Source organism: Numida meleagris, chromosome 7, assembly GCF_002078875.1.
Source record: "Numida meleagris isolate 19003 breed g44 Domestic line chromosome 7, NumMel1.0, whole genome shotgun sequence".
In the NCBI taxonomy this organism is placed as follows: domain Eukaryota; kingdom Metazoa; phylum Chordata; class Aves; order Galliformes; family Numididae; genus Numida; species Numida meleagris.
Window position 1 is genome coordinate 29,000,897 of NC_034415.1, and position 6,878 is coordinate 29,007,774.

Sequence of the window (6,878 nt, forward strand, 5' to 3'; positions counted from 1 at the left end):
GCCCGGGCCGGCCGAAGCGAGGGGCCGGGGCCGTGCGCCGGGTGGGGTTGCGGGTGTCCCTGTTCGTTGCGGGGAGCGGGACCGCGCGGCCTTCGGAGGGCCCCTCCGGCTCGAGCGGTTGCGTGACGCTCCGAGACGAGGCCGCGGCACCGCGCTGGGGCACGTAACCCTCACCGGCCGCACCCCCTCCGTCCCGGTCACGCTCCGGTTCTCGTGTCCCCCGTCCTCCACCGAGCGCCTCTCCCAGCCAGCCCCGCCGCCCTGCGGACCTCAGAGCGGGGCTGGGGGCACGCGGGGACGTGGGTGCCGCTCTGCCCCTCGGCCGGGCACGTCCCCGTGCGTGCCCCGTAAGAACGAGCTCGGTCCCCCTGCCATCATCTGGTTTGCGGCATTGGTGCCCTGCGGCTGCCGGTGGGGCACGGCAAGGGTCTGCGCCGTGCTGCTCTGTCAGACTCGCGATGAAGAGCAGAGAACGCTGTCTCAGCCAGAGGGCTTGGATTTTGGGTGGTCCCGTGTGGAGCCGGGGTGGTCCTCGTGGGTCCCTTCCAAAGCGGGATGCCCCGTGGCTCTGTGTAGGACGGATGCTATGGGGAGCGGCTAGAAACGCTCCTCGGGGACAAGTATGACACAAAGGGAAGCAATCAGTGACAAAAAATGGGCGGGAATCACAGAGCCATCGAGGCTGGAGAAGCTCTCTGAGATCCCCAGCCCAACCCAACCCATGCCGCCATGCCCCCTGACCGTGCCCCTCCGTGCCACAGCTACACATAAAATGAAGGACGGGTCAACAATTTAGAGGGTGTAACAAACAATAACCTGAAGCAAATAGCCAATAACAAGAAAAAAAATGCTAAAAAAACCCAAACCAGCGGTCTTCGCAGGCTAAAGCTGCAGTGCTGATGGCGCAATGCGGCACCATGGCTCTGGCTCCCAGCGTTGGCCTCCGACTGCTAAATGACATCACGCTGCTGCTGCTGGTTTCTACTTCTGCAGCCTCTTCTTGGTGTGCAGAGCTACCCAGTTCTCCTCTCCCTCCGTGGGGCTAGCGATCCGAGCGGGTTGTAGGCGTTAGGAATCAGTTCAGGCGTTCTGTGACAGTGGGACGGTTCCGCCTTCTAGAACACCGCAAGTTCAACTGCTTTCGCTTTGTCTTGGCTTGGCTTTTGCATTACAGCTATGACTTCACCCTTTAAAAATAGCTCTTAATGCACACGTGCTTCGTGCCCGCTATGAAGGCAGTGGGATCACTGACGCAGATGTGCTCCCAAGACCACAGGCCGTCAGTGGATATTGGCCAAGGCAAGGACCTGGAACACCAAATTCTTCCTATAAAGCTGTAAGCAGTACAGCTAAGACCCTGCCACCAGGAACAGCTGTGGTGGAAAAAGGAACAGAACAGCGATACAGGGAGCAACACCTTGCATTTTAAGGCACTTGATATATCTACCACATTCCTGTATCTTTAAACCCGTGACGCTTGGAGATATTAGACACAATCCAAAGGAGGCACAGAGAAAACGCCGCCGTGAATCAGGGCCTCTCTTTTACCAAAAAGCGACTGCACGTAAACTCTCTCCAATGAGAAATGCCCGGTGTGCACTGGGAAGCGTTTCTCCTGCCGCTGTCCCTGCGGTGCCAGCACTGTCCCTGCTGTGGCTGCGGGGTCGGTGGGGGCCCTGGCACATCCCCACGTGACACTTATAGGGAGGAACAGTGAGGGACTTGCTGCTGGAGGGGAGAGGGTTAAAGGTGCTCAGAACAACGCCTGCTTCTCACTGCTCTTAGCTGTTCCTGGGGGTGATGTGTGCTCTTGGTCTCTTACGGATGCGCTGGTAGCACGGAACGTTTTCTCAAAGAAAGGGGAAAAGGGCGTTCTGTGTTATTTCCAGTTCACGGATGGGAAGGGAAATGTTATCTGTGTAAGAAAACCCTATTCTATGGCTGGTAATGCAGCACCCATCAGAAAAGGAAGTGTTGGTGGGCAGGGCTCGTACCAACGGGCTGGCAGAGATCCACGGCCTGCAACTGCCCACTGCTCGGGGATCGGAGCAAACCAACAGCTGTGCACCGTTCCATCCAACCCAAGCCCTGCTCTGGGCTATAAATATCCAGGAGAATTCCCAGCCCACAGGGTAGGTCTGTGCTAAGCATGCACCCGCTTGTAGGAACAGGAATCAGCGTCTCAGGAACAGCGAGAGGTGACGGCCTCATGTTGTGCCTGGAAGGGTCAGGCTGGATATTAGGGGAAATTTCTTCTTAAAAGAGCACTGCACAGGCTGCCCAGGGCTGGGGGGTCAATGTCCCTGGGGATGTTCCAGAGCCGTGGGGATGTGGCACTGAGGGACGTGGGCAGTGGGCATGGGGGGGTGGGCTGGGGGTGGATTGGGGATCTCAGAGGGCTTTTCCAACCGGAATGATTCCATGATTTTCTGACTCACACCCCAGGTTTACACAGACGGGGCAGCCGTGCCACAGCGGCTGTGCTGCACTCCCTGCTGGCTGCCCTCGTGTCAGCTGAGCGGGAGGAATGCCACTGGTTAATTAATTCCTGCACATGAGCACCAGGTGCGGGCTCCTGGCGCAGCTGCTCTGATGCCGACACAGCGCAAGTGAACATGACACAACCTTAGGAAAGGAATTGCCTTCCCACCATGATTACAACCTGCAAGCAACCACAGCCGCTTGAGAACAGGAGATGTGGGGCACTGCAAGGGCAGCACTGGGTGCTGGCAGCATCCTTGCCGTAGCTTTCCCTGCTCAGCATCTCTGCCCTCCGCTCCCCCAGCAGCCCCCCTGTCCCTGCAAGCAGCTGCATAAGCAGAACCCTTACTCATGGGTGTGGACCAGGACTTGGAAACTGCTCAGAGGGCAGTGTCCCAGGTTGCTCTCCCAACGGCCTTTCTCTGATATGCTCCCAAAGCCTTCCCTGCATAACGCAGTGCCTGAAATGTATCAGGATGGAGCTCCAGTGGGGACGGCGAGGTTTCCAGTCTGCAGAGAAGACGAAACGGAGCTCATTGTTTGACGGGGAGCACATCTTAGCTTGTCAAACCGACAGTGCAGACTTGTGATATCCTGAAGGAGGGGCCAATAACAGCACATTAAAATAATTTATATTTTATTAAAGGTCGTTTAAACTGGATTTTAAAGTTTTATTTATAGTCTCTGCAATTACCGTGTGGTTAGAAGGCGCAAGCCATCAAAAGCAAAACTGCGGAAAGCCCAAATTTTCAGCATTTTTCCACGCCTGCCAAGCCGGCTCCTTCGACCCTCAGTCCAATCAGCAGGAGGCAGAGCTGCTGCCACAGGACCTGTGAGCAAAGCTGGGGCAGATCCATCATCCATCTGTCACTGCATTTCCAAGTTCCTCCCTCCAAACCTCTCCCCTGACCTAGCGCTCATCTGGCAGCAAGCACGGCTCTGCTCAAACCCTTCTGCCTGCTTGAGTGATGATGCAGAGGCTCGCAAGATTTCGCTCACGCAAAGCACCCCTGAGCTCCCCCATCCCCACATTGCCACCTCTACGGGGTTACAGAGAATCAAGCCTGCAGTGAGAACCAAACTTCTGCAAGCCAGATGCGCCCGCTTCGCTCTCCCCCCTGCCCACTTGGTCTACCAGTGCACAGATCAGACAGCCCCTGACAGTTCAGATTTATTGTCTTGTTATCTGCTATATTGACACACTAGGAACTGCAGGGGCGTGGTGCTGAGGGACATGGGCACGGTGAGGTGGCATGGGGGTCTCAGGGGGCTTTCCCAGCCTGAATGATTCCTCACTTCTATGAAAACCAGCCGCCAGACTCCATGTTTCACCTTCTTTCACAACTACTGCAGCCTGGCATTTCCCTACGTACGTGCCCGTGTTTCCTTTCTCCCCAGCAGTGGACATCACTGACACGTGACCACAGCAGGCGCAGGTCAGCAGAGGGCCCTGAGGAGGTGGCTGCCCAGGTGCAGGGCAGGCAGAGGCCTTTCCCAGGTTTGTGTCCTCCTCAGAAGCAAGTAAGGAACACTATTTTTGTACTAGGTACAGACACTTTAGTATTACAGAGTGATGCTCAGCTTGCTCTTACAGGACAATAAGCTTAATGTTATCCAATTCCTTCTACCAGCTGAACCGAACAGTTGTTTGTACTCAAGTCTTCATGCTACCATCACTTCCACCAGTGCTCAGAATACAAAGAATACATTGCAGAGGGTTTTTTTTTACCTCCTCTTGCCATTTCCCTGTTAAACCTTTACGTTCTCGTGCATCCAATCCATTCCATTCAGTAGTGAAGACCAAATTAGCAGATACGACTTAATCAAAACTGAAGGCAGCTTTCCTAACCCCACCTGGGCACACACTGTGGTACCTGCTTTGGAGATACAGCACCAAGGAGCATGCTCCGGTTCAGCGTGAGTGGAAGCTGATGGCATTTGTTAATTAGAAAGATAGAATCGGGAGATCTACTGGAACAAATCAAGCTCAGGTTGGTAACAGCTCTGTAACGCTGGCTGAAAATGGTGACAAACATGGATTAGCTTTACTGCTCTATTCCTCTGCTAAGCAAGAGACGGAGCTCGCCTGTATCGGTTACTGGGAAAACAAACGTGCAGATTCCCAATGTCTGACTGATCGTGTTCTACGCACACAGAGAGCTGTTGGTTAATGCAACTGGAAGACATGGAAGTCCTAAGAGGTTAGAAAGTTAAAATAAAGCAACATATTCACCCAGCTGTGTGCTGGTGAGGCGTTCTCGAAGCACCATCTGAAAGCAAAGACAAAGCACGGCTTGGTTCTAGAGATCTCCTAGAAAGAGACATCTGTTTTGGAACTACCACAAAGAGCTATCGCCAGAACTATCCCGTAATAGTTATGAGCTGTAATTTGACATTTTAGATACACATTCCTCTTGCCAAATAATCTCATATTTTTGCTCTTGGCAGAGAAAAGAAAGAGAATCATATAACCAAGATGAGTAATTTAGTACGATGTAATCAAGGCAAGCTGCTCCAGACGAGGGACGGACTTTGAGTAAGAGAGGGTTTTTGTTCTCTTAAAATACAAGTGTGTCCATTACACAGGGAAATACTTAGAAAGAAAAACGGTTCTCTTTCTAATTTCACTTTCTATGCCATGCCAGGCACAGGCTCTGCCTGCCCAGCAGATGGGCAGAGGTGGGCGGCTGCAGCATCTCCCTGCAGACATGCACTGCAGGCAGCCCCCTCCTGCTCCTCATCCCCCTCCAGCTCTGTGGCCCCCCAGGGCCTGGCAGCATCTGTCACCCTCTGCTCATCACACCAGCATCCCTGTGCTGGAGCTGGAGCTGGCAGGGGAGCATGGAGCTGCGTCCTGCAAGGAAGGGAGCCTGGCACACGGTGCATAGCATCCAGCAGCGCATCCCTCCTCGTTGGCGCAATTAACCCTCCCGTAATCACCTCTGTGTCCCGGGGCATTTTGTGCCTGGGGCTGTAAGCTGAGGTCTGTGCCACCAACTGCTCCAGCAGCATTCAGCTTGGCTAAGAAACAAAACATTTGCTGTGTCTGTAGGCAAAAGGGTCACAGGAATTTGCAGGGCTGGACCTTGCTATCCTCATTTAACTCAGACTCTGAAACAGGTGATGAAAGACAGAGCTGACAAAGAAAAAAATTACAGCTCTGTGGTCTCCAGTTGTCATGCAGTGGTCCACATCCATACGCAGCACCGTGAATTACCAGCCAGCCCACCAACCGCTCTGCCTCCTGCTCCAGAACACCAAGGCAGCATCAGTGTTGGGACTGCTGCAAACCCAGCCGGTCAGCTGCAATGCTGCAGCTCAGGTTTGGGACTACTGCAACCCCCCCCCAGGTCAGCTATAAGCCCGCAGTGCAGATCTGGGACCGCTGCAAAGCCCCCCAGGCCAGCTGCAAGGCTGCACCGTGTTACAGCGCAGCAGACAGAGCAGCCGGAGCTGTCTGTCGGCATTCCTGGAGCTCTCTGCTCCAGCTGCAAGATGCCATGACCCAGATACTTCTTAATCTTGACCTCTCATGCACTATTTCTCTTTTTTCCTTTCTTTTCCTTCTCTCTTTATTTGAAATTAGAATAATACCTGTAGCTTGCTGTCAAGCATTTCTTTACAGTAAAAGCAATCAGTATAAGCACACTCTGATGCTCTGACACAGATTTCATGTGTTATTGAAGTGCTCATTCACTTTTCTGAGAACACATACCCAGTAGGGAGCAAACGTGTCTGTTCAACAGTACTATTTCTAAGAGGTGTTGAGGTATACATGAAGGCATCGATACCAGCACAGGAAGCACATGACTAACAAAGCAATAATTAGATCTACATCAGATTTGTACTGTGATGGAGAGAATGTCTGCCAAATGCCATCGTACACATTGATGCAAACTGTTGTTGTTGCTTTGTAACGGAATCAGGGACGTTTCAACTGGAAAAGACTCATCTGGTTACATGGTGCATTGCTGCCAGTGCACCATTCTATCTGCGTGCATGTACCCATTCAAGGGATGGAAAAGCACGAGATGAAAGGTGAGAAAATAACTCAGTTCCTTGACTCCAGTGTTGCTTGTGAGTTTAGAGAATGAATGAACTTGTGGAGAGACCTCTGCTGCAGTCACAGCCACATCAAGAATGGAAGCACACAGGGAGAGATGAAGGAACACGCTCTGCTCCAGCCCATCTATAAAGGCAACTTGTTCTCAGGACGTCTGTAACTGGAACAGCCCCTGCCTAGAACCCAAACCAAGTGGGACGTGTCACGTTGGGCCATGTCTCTCCTTAAGGCTAAAGAGAAACCTGAAATCACTGCCCTGCGCTGAAACCTCATAAACGAGTTCCTAAAATATGCATGAACCTTGAGGAAACCTTTTTGGGGCTGCACTATTTAG